The 18277-nt window shown below is 48.0% G+C and overlaps 2 long non-coding RNA genes across 2 annotated transcripts; both read right to left on the reverse strand.

Annotated features, from left to right (window-relative positions):
- Positions 1-3261: 3261 nt before the first annotated feature.
- On the reverse strand, positions 3262-7807 carry LOC144256585 (uncharacterized). Its single transcript, XR_013344159.1, has 2 exons — positions 6647-7807; positions 3262-5602 (listed from the first exon to the last, which is right to left on the reverse strand). It is a non-coding gene; the product is annotated as an uncharacterized LOC144256585 (long non-coding RNA).
- A 1-nt stretch (position 7808) lies between these two features.
- On the reverse strand, positions 7809-12546 carry LOC144256584 (uncharacterized). Its single transcript, XR_013344158.1, has 4 exons — positions 12459-12546; positions 11056-11141; positions 8970-9068; positions 7809-8276 (listed from the first exon to the last, which is right to left on the reverse strand). It is a non-coding gene; the product is annotated as an uncharacterized LOC144256584 (long non-coding RNA).
- Positions 12547-18277: the final 5731 nt, after the last annotated feature.

Below are 18277 nucleotides of genomic sequence, written 5' to 3' on the forward strand. Positions count from 1 at the left end.
TAGTTCACGAAGGAACAGGTATTCCCATGGCAGTGCCAATCCATTATCTTTGGAGAAGCTTTTATTCCTTAGGTTTTGGCACTGCGATCCGTTGTTAATAATCTCTGACATTTCGGGGCGTGGTTGACTAATGGGTATCTATAAATAAGCATTTCTGGAAGAAAGAGTGCAGAAAATAGAAAATAGAGAACAGCCACCGAGCTCCATTGATAGTTCAAAGACCCCCAATCCCGGAAGCCACATGGAAGAAAGAAAGGGCAAGAACGAGGCAGGTCACCCCCTACTTTCTAACCAGGATGGGCACAATGGTACCTATGGTCTCTCCTTCCTTCATCTTACATGCCCACCAACTACCTGGGCGAGTTCACTCTGTTCCTCTGTCTCCATATTTCCTCATCTGTAACCTGGGGAGAAGAAAAGCATTCAACCCATACGGTCGTCAGGCAGCTTAAACAAAATAACGGGTATAAAGTGCCAGCCACGTCACCATGCCCTCCATTCAGCCCTGATCTGCCTATCACCCTGTGGCCATCTCTAGACTTCCAACTTTCCCAGAATTAGTGAATAAAATAAATACACACATATACTGGGACGTATCTAATTAGATTTTTTTTTTTTTCGAAATGGCATTTTTCATGCTTGATCAGATAGAAATTTTATTAGCTAACTGTGATTTAGAAATGTACTCTGCAAAGTTCTCGCTGGGGGAAAAAAAATCGGTTTTAAATCCACAATAAAAGTCAAATATTAGGAAAAGAGCAAAGAAGAAAACTAATATTGAAAGCTGCTTCTCTCAACCAGTTGACCTTTCCTCGTGTACATATTCCTGTAGGAGAGCCGAGGGAATGGAGTTGTTCTAAGCTTTGCTCCCCCGCCCGGCCACTGCCCGTGTCCGGCAAAGGCGATGCCCAGCGGTGGCTTGTTTGTTTCGATAATGGCTGTAATAAGTCTGCCAGGAAGCTCGGGTGACCCCGATGGTCTGCTCGTACCATTGACCTGCTCCTCCTGCATGGGTGATTTCTCCCTTTAAAATTATGGCTTTCAGTGTCACGGTGATTGACAGCCTCGCAGTCCTGGGACAGGAAGCCCCTGTTTTTGCTAGCATGATCACCTGTGGGGCACCCCAGGTGTGACCCAGCCTCCCATCTCAGCCCATGGATGGCAGTAAGATCCCGCCTCCCGGAGATACAGGGGGATGTGCGCGCACTGCTCAACAAGGACGCTCCAAAGGACCGTTTCTGCAGCTCTGTGGGGTCACAGTCCTTGGAAATGATTGGAAAGTTTTCCAGGGATCAAGGATGGGGGATGGGGAGGCCAGAGCTTGCAGTAAGGCCACAGAAGGCCTGACCTTTCCGGGCTTCACACTGATCCCCACAGACCAGCCACTCCTAGGGCCAGTTTTATTTTTCTGCCACCGACCTGCTCTTAAAGGGACAGCCCCGTGGAGGGACAAAGGAACCTGAAGGTATCCAGTCCTTCCAACTGCAACGATGACTAAGGCTCTCGCTGTTGAAATTCCAACAACAGGGTGCCGAGGCCCAGGGGCTCATTTTCCAGGCTCTGGAGCCAGGAAGCTTGGGAGCAAAACCCAGGTGCTCCCCACACTGGCCGTAGGAACTTGGAGAGGGCCCCTGAAAGTGCTGCAGGCCTGTTTTCCTCCACTCCGCCACGGGATGGAAATAGAACTGACCTCACTGGTTTGTGAGATTAAAATAGTGAGGCCGAATGAGTGCATGAGGTAAAGCATTTGGAATCTCCCGGAGGCCGGGTAAAGGGCGAGTGGGTTTCCTGGCTTTGGGGCGCTGTCTTGATCTGTTCCGTCTGCCATGACAAAAGGCCACACAACTCCACCAACACACGCTCACTGTCCCACAGTTCAGGAGGCTGCAAGTCCAAGATCAAGGTGGCAGCAGATTGGATGTCTGGTGAGGCTTCTCCTGCTTACAGGACAGTGACTTCTCACTGTGCACCCACCCACACGGCAGGGTGTCGGCTGGTCCTCTTATTTTTTAGAATTCAGGTCGCCCTTTTTACTTTTTATACTTGAGGGTAGTACACTGTGCTGTCTGGATGTCTGTACACATAGCGGAATGATTGACTCAGCAAGCAAATTAGCATATTCACTTCCTCGTGTAATTACCTTTTCTTTTTCTCTTTGCTTTTCCTTCTTTCCCTCTCTCTTTCCTTCTCTTCTTTCTTCCTTCCTTTCTTTCTTTTGATGGTAAGAGCATCTGAAATCTCTCTTGACAAATTTTCAGTGTACAATGCAATGCTATTAACTATATTCTTAATGCTCTACATTATTAGTCTCTAGAACTACTCATCCAAAGTTTGTACCCTCTGACCTACATCTCCCCATTTCCTCCCCTCCCCACCCTTGGGTTCTACTCTATTTCTATGCATTTGACTTTTTTGGATTCTATGTATGGTAGAATTTGGACCTTGTGTGTCCACCAAAGGCCCAGGTGTTAAAGTCTTGGTTCCCAGTTTGGAATAATGATGCAGCCTTTAAGAGGTGGAGCCTAGTGGGAGGTCTTTAGATCATTGGGGGTGTGCCCTTGAAGAAGACCATGGGACCCTGGCCTCTTCCTCTCTCTCTCTCTCTCTCTCTCTCTCTCTCTTTCTCTCTCTCTGTATGTGTCCTAACCATGAGGTGAGTAATTGTGCTCTGTCACATGCCCCCCAGCTCCCACCATTGTGTATTTCTTCACCACAAGTCCCTAAGCAACTAGGCCAACTGATCATGGACTAAAACCTCTAAAACCATGAGCCAAAACAAACATTTTCTGTATAAGTTGGTCATCTCAGGTATTTGTTATAGTAACAGAAAGATGACTGACACAACATGTAAGTGAGATCATGCAGTAGTTTTCTTTCTGGGTCTAGCTTATTTCACTTAACCTAATGTCCTCCAAGTTCACCCATGTTATCACAATTGGCAGGATTTCCTTCTGGTTCAAAGGGTGCCTAATATTCCACTTTGTATATACATCACAAATTCTTTATCCATGCACCCACCAATGGACAGTTAGATTGATTCTACACCCTCGCCTGTTGTGAACAGTGCTGCAAAGAACCTAGCACTACAGATAGCTCTACAACATGCGGATTTTATTTCCTCTGGATAGATACTCAAAAGAGGGATTTATGGATAATATAGTAGTCTTATTTTTAATTTTTCAAGTAGCCTCCATAATGGCTATGCTAACACACAGTCTCACCAACAGTGTACCAAGGTTCCTTTCCTCCACGTTACCACCAGTCCTTGTTGCCTCTTGGCTTTTTTTTTCATAATATCTGTTTCAACAAGATATCTCACTGTGGTCTTTATGTGCATTTCCCTCGTTATTCGTGATGAACACCTTTCCATATACCTGTTGGCCATCTTTGAAAAAATGTCCATTGAGATCCATGGACCACTTTTCGATTGTTTCTTATTTGCTTTTGTGTTCTGTTTTGTTATGGAGTCGTATGGATTCCTTACACATTTCAGATATTTACCACTCTTCATTTATGCGGTTTTTCAGTATTTTTTCCCACTCTGCAGGCTGCCTGTCCATTTCATTGATTGTTTCCTTTGTTGTGCAAAAGCTTCTAAATTGGATTTCATCCCACTTTTTTTTTTTGCTTTCATTTTCTTAACTTTCAGTTTTATATGCAAAAACTCATAATTATCACCACTGCCAAGGCCAAGGCCAAGGAGTTTCCCTGTGCTTTCCTCCAGGAGTTTCATGGTTTCGGGTCCCACGTGGCCTTTCGTCCTTCTTGGGTTGATTTGGGGTGTGGTGTTAAGATCAGGGCTCTTCTTGAATGTGACTCTCCAGTTTTCCCAGCATCACTTACTGAGGAGACTGTCCCTGTCCATCTTTTCTCTGTTGTATATTCTGGGCACTTTTTTAAGGGCACTAGCTCTATCAGATTAAGACCCCACTTTCTCAACCTCCATTTGCCCTTAATTTTCTCCCATAGACTCCATCTCCAGATACCATCACATGAAGAGTCACACCCAGCCTCCACATGGGAGTTTAGGGAGGACACAGCATTGGATCCATGACAGTCACATGGTATTTCCCCCTGTTAGGGGCTTACATTCCCCAGATGGGTAGTCCCCTAGGGTGTGTAGCAGGAATGACCTTCTCTGACAGGCACATTTATGTGACTCGACTGCTAGACGTATTTTCTTGACTTTGAAAGTTTCTTAGGTTCTATTTCCAGGTCTCTGCTTTGAGGTATCCCTCTCCTGTCTCATCTCTGTGGTTTCTGTCTCCTCAGCTCATCCTCGCAGTCTCTCTCTCTCTCTCTCTCTCTCTCTCTCTCTCTCTCTCTCTCTGTCCTTTACCCATCCCCAGGGAATGTGCTCATCTTATCCCTGGATTTAGCTTCTCCCAAGATGCTGCCTCTTGAGTGAGCCCTTCGGCCCGTCCTCTGCAGCCTGGGGACAACTTGTGTGGCTCCATGCTGAGTCGCTACTCTCTTGGTTGGGGACTCTGAAAGTCAGAGAGCTGAGATCTGCAGGGAGTAAGGACACCAGAAGGATTTTGAAGTGATTGACAGGAAGTGAAATAGGAAAGGATGGGGGTTTTGTCCTAGGTCTGTTATGTAAAAAAAATAAATAAACAAATGTAGCATAAAGGAAGACATAAAGAAATCTGATAGCACGATAAAAACAGGGGGATGTAAAATAAAGCAGAATTTTGCAGATGATTCTCCCCAAGCAGAATCAGCGGTGCTCAGAGCCTTGGAGCCCTTCCTCTCAGGAAGACAAAACATCCTGCCACTTTATGGATGAGCATATGAGATCAGGCCCACGGGGCAACACTTTTCCTCCTAACGTCGGGCTCCTATTTTACAAGAGCTCAGTAAGGGACAAACTGTAAGGAGAAGTGCCCCCAAGGCAGTTCCACTCGCTTGTCCCTGCTTGACTTACAGCTTTGGGAATGTGCGGATCCAGAGCACACTAAGAAATGCCTGGAATCTGTTTGGAATCTGTTCAGATATCTCTCCGTCTAGTGCAGCTGATAACCACACAGCCCAACCTGCTTCCCAGAGAAGCAGCAAACAGGTTGGAAGTCAGCTGGTCCTGGAGACACACAATGCACACCCGCAGGCGTGCACACACACACACACACAGGTACTGTCAGTGAACTGAGTCGAGTTCTCTTGTCTCCACGTGGTTTTGACTTTGCATGCTCCCCACTCCTGACCTGGGCCATGGGTAAAGCACTCAATGGACTCCCAACTTAACTGCTTTTGTCGAGGATTTTCCCTCCAGATGAAAAGAGGGGTGTGTCCCCTTCCCTGGGCCGACCAACGTGGAGGATGCTGCGTTCTGATTCTCTTCCTCCCCTTCTCGCTGCGACTGCCATTCCTGGGCTTCTCCCATTTCCTTCCTATAAACAAGGATGATTCGGCTGATGAGGTGTGGGAGGGCCCCCAGAGGGCAGGGGGGACAGAGAACGTTTTATTTTTACCCCATGCGCCGGCAACTTCATTCTGTATCCCCCGATCCCTCGTGGTAAGGATCTTCTTGGAGATCGGACAACGGTTTCCAAATTCAGGGTTCTGTGATGATTATCTCCAGAAGATGAAATCTGTCTGAGCTCTAAAAGAGAAGGAAGGAGAGGAGGGAAGAAGAAGGAGAAAAAATAAGTAGCTCCCTTGGATGAGACACTCTGACGGAGACAAGTGCTGCTAGAAATCAAAACAAGGAAGACCAAGAAACAGGGGCCTCCTTCATTAATCCTGCATTCATTCATCCATCTCTCAGTCATCTGAGGAAGATCGGGCCACACTTGTGTTTTATTTTATTTTATTTCAATTCTGGGGTTGAATCCAGGGCCTTATACACACTAGGCAAGAGCTCTTCCCCCAACCCAGGCCAGGCGATTGTGATGAGCCCTAATATACATTAATACTCTTGCTCTGCCAGGAGCAAGAGCATCCATTGACAACCTCTGGCCAGTTTACAGTGGCCTGAGGACGGGCCAGTGTGGCCGTCACCTCCCACTCATCTCTGCTAGGTGCAAAACCTTGAGTGTCAACAGCTACTCACAGGTTTTCCCCCAGGTCTGGCAACAGCACAGATCCAGATACACTTAAGATCCACCTGGACCCTGGGCAGCAATGACCACAGAACTCTAAGTGCCCTACCGGGTCTGGAAGGTGGGGTGAGATGGCTCACCAGGGTCTCCCCGCCTCTGAGAAGAGCAGGGACTCTGGGTGCTCCGTCCACAGAGCAGGTGAGGACTGGGCTCACCCAGGATGTGAGCATGGTCTCTGTCCCTGGGATTCCTCACCTGGGCCACCCACCAGGGTGAACTGGTCTTCTCCCTTCTGTCCCAGCCATCTAAGCCCCAAGGAGAAGGGTTATAAGCAGGGCCGGTTGTTATAAAGCCAATCTTCAAATTCAACTTGGTTTAAGACTTGAAACTCCCCCAGGCTGGGACATTCTGAAGCCTGTCTGACCCCTGGGGAAAGAACTTCCCAGGACTGCACACAAGTCTGAGCGCCCGACTAGTCCAGGCCAGAATAAAGGGGCAGAGCAACACCGCGCCCAGAGCCTCCACGGGGCTGAGCCCTAGGGGTTGGGGAGCCCTAGAGGTTGGGGAGCCCTGGAGGTTGGGGAGTCCCGGGAAAGGGCAGATACCTGGGGTGCGCTGAGAGCGCAGCTGTGCGGGGCAACTGGGAGACACCTTGGGTTGGGAGTGACCGTCCTTCCCACTGGGAGAAAGGGCGCAGGTTCCATGTGACAGCCAGGTGGAGAGTCCAGTCCCAGGAGTGGCGGGGCGCAGGCTTCTCTGCTGCATTGTCCCTCTCACTGGGGTCACTGTGACAAGGGTGAAGGGACCGGACAGCGAGGGAGGCCTCTGTGGCTCCCGCAGATCACGTTCTTGGAAACTCGGCACATTTGCCTCAAAGGTCTTGTCGGTGGCTGGTTCGGGGTTAAAAAGAGCAGAAGTTGGGGGGAACTCTATGGAGGAGGTTAGGGCACACTTTGCATCCCTCCCTCCCACTGCGACCTGTATGTAGTCCCCCCTCTCTCCCTTCCTACCTCCACCTTCCTCACTGTAGATCCCAGAGAAAGAGAGGTTGATTTTAAGGATGAAATAAATCACATGAGTGTAGGGGGCTGGCAAGTTCAGAACCCACTGGGTGGACAGGCAGCTGGGAAATCCAGCAAGTGCCGGTGCTGCAGTCCAGAGTCCCAGGGCGGTCTTCTTGCAAAAGTTCTCCCTTCTTGAGGACCCTGGCCTTTTTTCTCTGAAGACCTTCAACTGATTGCATGAGGCCCACTCACAATATGGGGGATGGTCTGCTTTACTCAAAGTCTACCCATTAAAAAGTTAATCACAACCAACAAACGCCTTTACAGCAACATCGAGACCAGTGTCTGACCAAGTATCTGGCTACACAGCCTGGTCCCAGCAACCCCTAAAATTAAGCATCACCCATATATATGTTGGCTACCCGACCCAACTGTTCACGTAGTTCTACAGAATTTGGTTGATCCTAAGAGTTTCTCTGGGATCCTGACCCTTGTGAAGAAGAAATAAGCACAGCATTCAAGATAACCGTGGAATAGAAATCATAAGTTAAATTTGAAAGATGAGCCGGGGGTGGTGGCATCTGCCTGTCATCCTGGCGGCTTGGGAGGCTGAAGCAGAAGGATTGCAAATTCAAAGCCAGCTTCAGCAATTTAGGGAGGCCCTAGGCAACTAATGCAAATTTTAAAAAAATAAAAATAAAAAGGACCTGGGGGTGTGGCTCAGTGGTTAAGTGCCCCTGAGTTCAATCCCTGGTACAAAAAAAAAAAAAAAAAAAAAAAAAAAACAAACTTAAATGATAAGACTGGTGGTATTTTAAGCAGTAGGTTCTATGGGCAAAGACATTGTGAGGTCCCAGTAGGAGGAGATCACACACACACAAAAGCTGAATAGTCCTTTTGATTATTACTATTCAATTCTCTTTAGCATCACCAGGCAAACGAGCAGATGCCCTTTATCCACCACAGGTAACATCCGACCATTTATTTTCCCTTCTGTGAACTTTGGGGAAAGATTGAGAAACCAGAAATGCTTTCCTTATCAATGTAGCTCTAGTTCCCTTTCATCCGTTCCATCAACATTTCCAGTGTCAGAGAAACCGCAGAACAGTATTTGGAACTGCATCTCGTCAGTACGTCAGAAATCTCACAGAAATCACCGAAGGTTTACATGTTCGGCTCCAGGGAACAAACACTTCCCAGGCAGCTGATGGGTCAGACATCGGGCTAAGGGCTGCGAGGGATAAAGAAATCAATCAAAATCTCTGCCACCCCGGCGTCCCCCTTCTTTCTTCTAAACAGCTCATAGATTAGGAGAGAGAGCACAGCTAATTTTAGAATGTGTCGGGTCACATCATCCTCCCAACCACTCCTCCAACCCTGGAAGGGCTTCCCAGCCCGCTCAGGAGAAGTCCGCGTCCTGCAGAGGCTACTGTTGGCTGCCCCGGGACTGCCCCTGCCTCTCGGCTCCCTCTGCGGCCATCCTCAGGGCCTCCTGTGCGTCCTGTGGCCAGGCACAGTCTCAGCGCCCTTCCCGGTGATGACCTTGACCCCCCTTCCCAGTGATGACCTTGACCCCCCTTCCCGGTGATGACCTTGACCCAGCTCTGTGAAGATCGCTTTTCCCACAAGCCTACCCCTCCAGGAAGTGGCTGATTCAGTGCTTTCCTTCATGTTTCCCTGGAAGCATGTCTTCCATATCTTCTTCAAAGGATGGCTAAGAGTCAAAATCACTGCCTTTTCCTTAAGGACTTCAAAAGGCTTACCTAAGTTTCCTTCTTTAGTAGCTATGCACCCTGCCTGGTCATTGTGTTCTTTGTGAATTTACTCTGCAGATCCCTTGCTTTTGTTATCAACTGCTATATTTAAAAATAAAAATTAATGCAAACTTAGAAGCTTTGAACGACACTCATGTGTTTTGTCTCACTTTCTGATAGTCCGGGCATGGCCTAGGTGGGTTCTCCGTGTCAGGGTCTTGCAGGCTACAGTCAAGGTCTTGCAGGTGTTGGTCAGGCTGTGTTCTCATCTGAAAGTTCAACAGGAGAATCAGCTACTTCCAAGCTCACTCGGGTTGGTGAGAGAATCCATTTCCTTAGGGCTGAAGGATTGAGAGCTTCAGATTCCATGCTGGCTGCCAGTTCAGGGCTGTCCTCAGTCCCCTGCTGTATGGCTCTCTCCATGGGCATTTCACACCATGGCAGATTGCACCCTCAAAGGCAGCCCCAGGAACCAGGTATAGTGATCCATACCTATAATCCTGGCTATTTGGGAGGTTGAGTGAGTAAAATCATAAATTAGAGGCTGGCCAGATAACCTTGATATGGGATATGTTTGTCAACTTTCTGTTACTAGAACAAAACACCTGAGGTAACAAAGTTATACAAAAAAAAAAAAAAGAGAAAGTTTTGTTTGGGATCACAGTTTTGGAGGTTCCAGTCTATGATCAGTTGGGGTATTGATTTGGGCCTGTAGTGAGGCAGCACCTCAGGGCAGGAGCACATGGCAGAGCCAATCCACTCCCCTCATGGCCAGGAAACAAAAGATAATAAGCACAAAAGTGAACCTACCGAAAAGTCAGACAAGGATGTAACGTGACACAGTCACATAACCACCGCCTTGGCCATCCTCCCTTAGAAGGACTCTACAGAGGTGAGGACACCAGGAGGTGGGAGTCCTAGGAACCCTCTGCCACCGCGTGTGCGTCTGACTCACCCCAGTCTAAATGGTAACTCGTTCCAGGTGGAGAAGAGAGATCTCCCAGGAGCTGGATCTTCCCTATTCAGCTTGTTTTGGTCAGAGCCTGAGCCTTCCCAGAGTTTCCCTCCAGGCTTAGCAAGCCCTGGTTTGCAGTCTCTTGGGTACCGTGGGGATGCAGCTATGACAAGGACAGGGATCTCTGTGCCCCCATAAGGAAAACAGAGTCGGGAGGACTGTAACTAGCACTTCACCAAGAAATGATTTCAGAGACCAAGTCACACCCTCTCTGCAGCTCCTGGCGGCTCTTCAGTCTGTGTCTGAGGGCGCTATCTCCCCTGCCTTCAGGGAGGCTGCCTGCCCAGCTGGGGAGCCCGGGCACCAAGAGTTCAGAGCCCAGCCCAGTTTCCAAAGCCCAGCCCAGTTACCTCTCTGACACAGAAAGCCCAGAGCCCCAGAACCCTGGACAGAGGTGGCCCTCCTTCTGTCTAAACACCCATTAAGTATGGAAAAAAACCACATCCATGGGAGTCTACTGCCTGCAGTGTACTGCGCCTGACCAGAGAGCTTTGGAAGGCCCCTCTCCCCCGACCAATGCCTTACCACAGAGCAAATGGAACACAGGGCTTAGGAAGGAGGGCTCGGCTCCCATTCTCTAAATATGCTTTCCTGGCACCAGCCACAGTTACAGCTTGGCTAACAGGCAAATCCTTCTGAAAACTTAATCACTAGGGCAAAGCTGTTCTTCTCCCTTAACACACACGCACACACGCACACACACGCACACGCGCACACACATGCACACACATGCGCACACACACATGCACGCGCACACACACATGCACACACACGCGCACACACATGCATACACATGCACACACATGCGCACACACGCACATGCACACACACACATGCACACGTGCACACACGCACACACGCACACATGCACACACACACGCACACGCGCACACACACATGCACACACATGTGCGCGCACACACGCACACACACACACACACACAGAGAGCTTTAATTTTAAACGCAGCCACCCTGGAAGCGGTAGAGACTCAGGCTGTGCTGACTTTCTGTTTGGCCTTGAGGACTATCAAAAGCCAGCGCCTCCACCACGGAAAGGGACCTGTGTGAAGAGGGAGGGAGAGTTCGGAGGCTGGGGGAGCAGGGGTGGGGAGGTCCCCAGGGACGCACCCCTGTTGGGACCTCAGTCTCAGCCCACTCTGCCTCTGGGTGGGGCAGGGAGGAATCTCGAGGTTTCTTCCTGGAGGGGCCCCAGGAAGAAATGGAAAAATTGAAAATCGTACCATCCCAGGTCCATCACTTGTGTTCTGTCTCCACATCCTGCTCTTTGAACAGTTGGGGGCAAGATATTTGCCTTTACTTTTCTCATCTACAAAATGGGAAGGATGATAATTACTGTTCTGTCTACCACAGGGGATCAGTAATAGTCATTAGCGTTGGTTATGAGCCAGAAGGCATTTTGCATTTGTACTGTTGAATTTGAGTTTTTCTCTCATTTCCTCCACTTTTTCCTTGTTTTCTCCACTCTCCATAGGGCTTAAGGGGAAAAAGTCATAAAAATAGCCTTCATGCAATTTGGGAAGCCAGACCTCACGTTGTTGGGATACTGCTCAGCGAACATTCCCACCAGTCCTTTCTAAGCTTAGGACACAACAGAGACAGGAGGAGGGACAGGAGCTCTGAAAGAATAGCAAGAGGTATCCTCAAGGAATGAGTGACCGTACACAGAATGCTTCCCTTGATTTCTCCAAGTCCTCTTTCTGTTTCCCTCACAACCTACCATCTGGAGCATATGAGACCAGATGATAACCATGATGTGTGATATATTAATCAGCTTTCCATTGCTATAACAAATCACCTGAGGTAATCAGCTCATAAAGATAAAAGGTTCCTTTTGGCTCACAGTTTTGGAGGTTCCAGTCCATGATCAGTTGACTCACAGCTTTGGGCCTGTGGCAAGGCCATGCATCATGGTGGGAGGGTATGGTAAAAATCACTCACTTCAGGACCAGAAAACAAATGGAATGCAGAGGGAGCTGGAGCCCCACAATGCCCTTCGAGGGCTTGCCACCATGACCTGAATGCCCCCACTAGGCTCCACCCCTTCAAGGTTCCACCACCTCCCAATGGCAGCCCCGGGAGAACACACAGGCCTCTAGAGGACACTCAAGACCCGGGCTGCCTTAACAACGTACCACAGCAGAGTGGCCTCAGCAGCAGAAATGAACTTCCTCAGAGCTTTGGAGGCTGGAGGTGTGAGTTCCAGGTGTGGCCAGGGTTGGCTCCTCCCAAGGCTTATAGACCCTGTCTTCTCCCCATGTCTTCATCTGATCTTCCTTCTGTGCGTGTGTCCTAATCTCCTTTTCTTATAAGCACACAGCCGTAGTGGATTAGGTCCCACCCCATGTCCTTAATTACCCCTTTAAAGACCTTATCTCCAAATATAGTCACATGCTGAGATACAGTACCCGCCCTGTACCTGGGGGTGTGTTCCAAGACCCCTCGTGGAGGCCTGAACCACAAATTGTACCAAATCCTTTCTATCTATCCATGCATCTATCTATCTATCTACCATGTTTTTTCTTATACACACTTCCCTATGATACTTAGGGTAAAGTCTAATTTATAAATTAAGCACAAGAAGAGATCAACAACAACAACCAATCACTGAATAGAATAATCCTACCCATATCCTGTGACACGGGTTCCGTGACTGTGGTCCCCGGTACCGTGCACGCCCTCCTCGGGACGGTGTGAGCTGATCTTCTGTCTGTGTGACCAGGCGAAGGCAGAATGACTAAGCAGGCACCACGGCTGTCGTCTCCGTCCTGTGAGGTGTGACTGCCAAACTAGCACGGGTTTCTTCTTCTTTCATCCCAGTTTCACAGATTCATTCCTACCACAGATCTCGTTAAGTCCAACAAGGGATTTTTTTTTTTCCTCTCCTTATTAAGAACATTCACCTTTTCACTAAGAGGAAGCACTTTATGGCTTCTCTGTAGCATGGCTGAATTGCCAGCATCACTGCTTTTATGCTTTGGAGAGCCATGAGTAAGTAAAACAAGGGTTATCCGAACCCCAGTCTGCAAATTTATAAGAGTTGATCTAATAACTCAGACAGCTACTAAGTGACTAATGAGTGGGTAGTCTAGACATCATGCATCCTGCCCACCACCCCCCAGAAAAAGGGATGATTCAGATCCCAGATAAGAGGGAGCGGGGCTGCATGAGATTCCATCCACTGCACAGAATGGCGTGCGATTTAACGCTTTAAATTGTTATTTCTAGAATATTCCACTTAATATTTTCAGACCACAGTTGGCTGTGGGTCACTTAAACCATATCGAGAGAAACCCAGACAAAGGGGAATTACTATACCAGGGGGCTGGGACTTCCACGCATAAATTTCAGGGAAAACACAATTCAGTCCATAACAGATATAATCACTCCAGTATGGAGACAGCGTTGGGCACGGATACAGCACCCGATTATTTTACTTCCTTCATTTCAAAAAAGTTGAAGAAGGAATAAATTAGGCCACAGAAGTCAACATTCCACAAATAGCTGTTTAGTGGGAATCCGAACTCTGGAAAGTCTCCCGGCCTCCATGGTGGACAAACTGGTTTCTTCCTCTGCCCTCTCTCTACCACTATGGCCCCAGGGAAGGGAGCCAGACACGGTTTAGCAACCCAATAAAAAGAATATTTTGCCACTGCTCTTTGAAGATGGTGACATCGGTGATCAAGATCTTTATCTCTGCAGCAAATGGAGGGAGGGCCGGAAACTTCTCACCCACACAAAGTGGGAACCTGGTAGGTGGGACAGAGGGCAGCGAGGCGAAGGAGAGAAGCGGAAGAGAAAAAGGAGTCCAGTTCTCACCGCCATCATGGAAGCTGGCAAGATGCATGCACATCCCGGGGGAGAATGCATGACCTCCGGGCAGCCCTGGACAGGAGGAGATGGAGACAGGGCTTTGGGGATACCCTGAGCAGGGCCAGAGGGCATCGGAGGGCAGGCTGACCAGGGACAGTAATGGCCCTTAAATGTCAGGGGGAGAAGCCAGAGGATGCTCTCCGTGAGATGCTGCAGTGAGGTTGCCTTGGGTGGTGGGAGCAGGTCCTGGGAGGGTGTGAAGGTTACCTCTGACCTCAGGAAGCACCCCTATGTCTACCCCAGGATGCTCATCTGGTGCAAGGGAAATTGAAGAGATGGGTTTGGTTCAAGACTAGGTTTCTCATGGCCACCACAAGTGGGTGGCTCTCTGGCAGAGGAGGTTAAGGTCAGAAAGTGACGCATCTGCTTTAGATTTCTTTCTCTGCTTCGATTGTCCTCCGTTTCCTGAATGGGAAAGATTCCTCCTAAGGAGTCCAATCTTAACTAAAAAGAGAAGGGAATTTCATTTGTGTCCACGAAGGTTGGGCTGCGAAGAGGGGATCGATCCCTCCTTGGTGACTCCCTGAGACCCCCAATCAGGTCCTGAGCCAAGAGACTCGGAGAAATAAGATGTCAGAAGCCAGAGGGAGAAGCCAGGGCCTGAGAACTTCTGGGGCCTGAGAAGTGTCACCTGCTGCCAAACTGTATTCAGGGACCCAAGGATTAAAACCTTCCTGCCAAAGAGCCAAAGAGAAGATCAGCCCGGAGAGGCCAGTCCCTGTCTGTCATCCACAGTCCAGTGCTCCTCCTGGGTTGGCCTGAGGTGAGGGTCGGTGGTACAGAAGGAGGAGAAGGGAGGGTGGTGATGGCGCTGCTCGGAGCACAGGCCAAATGGTGCTCAGAAGGAAGAACCCGAGGACTCACCTTGCCCCCCTAGGGAACGGCCCCAGATCTAGCAAGAAGCCCTGTGGTTCTCTTCCACTAAGTCCAAAAATGACTCACCCAGATAATGGTCTTTAATTAAAAGTGGGTCCCAGACAAGTATGACTGCAGGAACCCAGGATGGTCGGACCCATTTACCCCCATAAACACCTCGGAAAAACTTCCCAACACTCAGTCTACAGCTGGACTGTGAGATAAAATGCAGGATGCCAGGGCTGGGGACATAGCTCAGGGGGTAGCGTGCTTGCCTCACATGCACAAGGCCCTGGGTTCAATCCCCAGCACCACACACACACACACACACACACACACACACACACACAATGAATAAATAAAGGTGTCAGTTAGACTGAATTTCAGAAAAACAAGGAACAACTGCAGTATATCCCATGCGATACTTGGGATATCTTTATGCTATAAAACTGTTAATTTTCTGAAAATCCAATTTAACTGGAAATCCTATTTACTTGCTACATCTAGTAGCCACAAACACTTGTCATTTTTTCAAGTTGGAAGAGACAGAGGTGGACTGGACAAGCTGTTCCCAGAGCTTGGCAGATGTTGTGACATCACAGAGAGTTTGCTGAGTCACTCCAAGGGCTGGTTCAGCCTTTCCTAAATGTGTGGATGCTTTGGGCAACCATTTATAGACATCTGATCCAATCAGCTTCCAAAGAATAACCTTTCTTGTCCTTGCACTGGGGGCTCCAAAGTCAAGCTATGCTTCAGGGACAGTGGCATCAATGGTGTGTGCCTCTCAGGACAGTCCATACGTCCCCCTTGACATCCTAAGTGTTGGCTCCACCTTGGGCTGAAAACAAGATGGCGGCAGCAGCACCCAGCACCCATTTCCACACTTGGACACGTTATTGGCATGTAGGGGATGAAGGGGGAGGATGGTACCAAGGTTGGGGAGTTCCCCAGGATTCCTCGGCATCATATGTCTTTGAATTTATAGACATTGAAGAACACAAGAAAAAGCAGAATAGAGTCCAAGAGAGAGAAATCATGTCAGCTGGAGGAGGTTGTCTGTTAACCCATGAAAATCATGACACAAGTGAATGAAGCAACCACATCAGAAGCTACCGTCAAAATTGACTGATGAAGAACCATCAAAAGGAGTAGGATACTCATGACTATCCGGACCACAGTCCTTACATTATTTTCTAAAATGTAGTCTGACTCCTGAAGATATTTCCTTTGCTCTTCCTGCCTCTGGGAATTTACCTGTTGCTGACAGATGTACCAAGTGCCAAACTCGGGATCAATTTTCTCCCTGGCTTACAAAGGAAGACACTCAGGATGATTTATGGAAATACTTCCCTGCTGGGTCATCCCAGCAAATGAGATACCACCTGAACTTGACCCCTATTCACTCTTTTATCTGAGTCCTCATATGTAAGTCATTCCCACAAAGTAGAGGACTATTCATTCAGGAACAAAACTACATGATTAGTATAGATGCTTTTCAAATGTCATGTAAAAGTAGGATGATGATTTTTTTTTTTAATTTAGAAACATTGCCAAAGGGTTCGTTCTCTAACATAGTGAGAGAACATCAAGAAAATACACCCTGGCGGTTGTAGGCCCAGATTTTTCTAGACTTCCCTAAAAATGAGAAACATATGGAAGGCCATGTTCACGTTTTGAAACATCAAATCCCAAATCAAATGTTTCAGATTCAATGTCCAATTTTCTTTGACATGTGAGGTCAGGATTAGCATAGATAATGCAGATCTTTTTTAAAATTCCTGCTATTTTGTCTCCTACTAAGTAAATCTTCTTATTAGGAGCTCACATTTGAACTAGAGCATATACTATAAAAGCAAAACCCTTGCATTCATAAGCATCTCCGTGGTATCCTTTGGTCCCCAATTGGTCAGAAATAGATTCTTTATCAAGTGTGTTCCAAAAACACTTGCATTTAATCTCAAAGTATGCTTGGGAGTTCTTTCAAGCTAAAATTGCTACCAATGGAAAGAAATTGTTTTGGTCTGTTTTGTGTGGCTACAACAGAATACCACAGACTGGCTGCTAGACAAAAGAACCGAGAATTATTTTTATCCTAGGAACTTATAGATCTGGAGGTTGGGAAATCCAAGGTCAAGGGGCTGCATCAGGTGAGGACCTTCTATGGTGGAAGGTGGAAATTCAAGAAAGTACACAAGAGAGGGAGAGAAGGAAACCATGGGAGGAAACAGGAGGGACCAGAGAGATCCCTTGTGATGAGGAACCCACGCCCTTGACCTAATCACCTCTTAGAGGACCCGCCTCTCAAGACAGCTGCACCTCCCATGCTATTTGGCGGACACATTCAAACCCATAGTAGGGATGTTTTGGGAAATCAAAGTCTGGTTTAAGAAGTAGACCCAGGGCTGGTCTTTTTCTGGCCCACATAACCTTCACACCCTTAAAACATTATGGGAAAGGTTAGCATTCGGCCACATGCAACAGAAAACCCTACCACGGTGGCTTATCCCAAAAGGGTTTGATTTTCTAACAAGTGTACCAACATCCTGGACTGATACCACAGTCCCATGATCACATCAGCACCCCAGCTATGCCCCCTTGTTCCTCTCTGCCATCCTCAGCCCGTCACTTTCATCTTCACATTGGTTCTCTTTAGTTGGTAAGACGGCAGCTTCAAATTCAGGCTCACAGAAAACAATTAAGGGAAAGCAGGAGAGAAGAAATTCAGCTTCCCCCAAAACTCTAAGGTTATATCTGCATGTCTCATAGGCACCAACTGTCCCATGGCCACCTTCTATGGGCAAGGGGACTGGGGAGTTCGTTATTTACAAACTAGAGCCTATTCTGTATGGCACACAAGGTGATGAGAGTTCAGTTGATCCAGAAGAAGGGTAAAATGTATGCCTGGTCAGCAGAGAGCAAGATCTACTATGCGTCCCGTATGAAATAAGACTTCTCGATACTCCCATTCTGTTATTTATTTTTTTCTTGTACTCAACAAATAAATACTGGGGGTTGAGGTCATGAGGTCATAGCTCAGTGATAGAGTGTGTGTTCTGTATGTGTAAGGCACTGGATTCCATCCCTAGAACAAATCCAAACACACACACATGTGGACTGCCTACTATCTTTAGGCAGTCTCCTAGGTACTTGGGGATGCAGCACTGAGTGCTTATGAACACAACCAGAAGAGCAAGACATATGGATTGCCTTGGACCATTAGCCAAAGTCAGTGGTCCTGAGCAAACTGAGCTGAGATACAAAGTAAAAGTTCCACTCTCCCATTCAGTGGTAATTAATGCCCAGCCAGAGAAAGCAATGGAGAAGGGCTGTCTCAAGAGCCTAATTGCAACCTGAATCGTAGATTCTTCCTGTTCGTTTCCCCTGGCTTCTCAGGCTCAGTGCTTTAGAATGCACCCACTCGGCTCTAGACTATGCACCAGGGACCCATCTTGGAGGGGAGATGAGAGACCATGATTCTAGATAATTCAGTGACCCATGATATAGACTGCTGCCTCCTACCTGTCTTCAGAGAAGTCCTGGAGGCAACAGACCATCAGGAAACCCTTCCAAGCAATCAGTTTCCATATCACCATTTAAATAGAAACACAGCTGGGAATCCTGGAACCTTCCTCTACTACTGCTTCCAGGGAAAATTGGTACAAACCTTTTGGAAAGCAGTTGGGACGCGCACATCCCAGCATTTACACTCAACGGATC

The sequence above is a fragment of the Urocitellus parryii genome, chromosome 8 (genome assembly GCF_045843805.1).
Source record: "Urocitellus parryii isolate mUroPar1 chromosome 8, mUroPar1.hap1, whole genome shotgun sequence".
NCBI classification, from domain to species: Eukaryota; Metazoa; Chordata; class Mammalia; order Rodentia; family Sciuridae; genus Urocitellus; species Urocitellus parryii.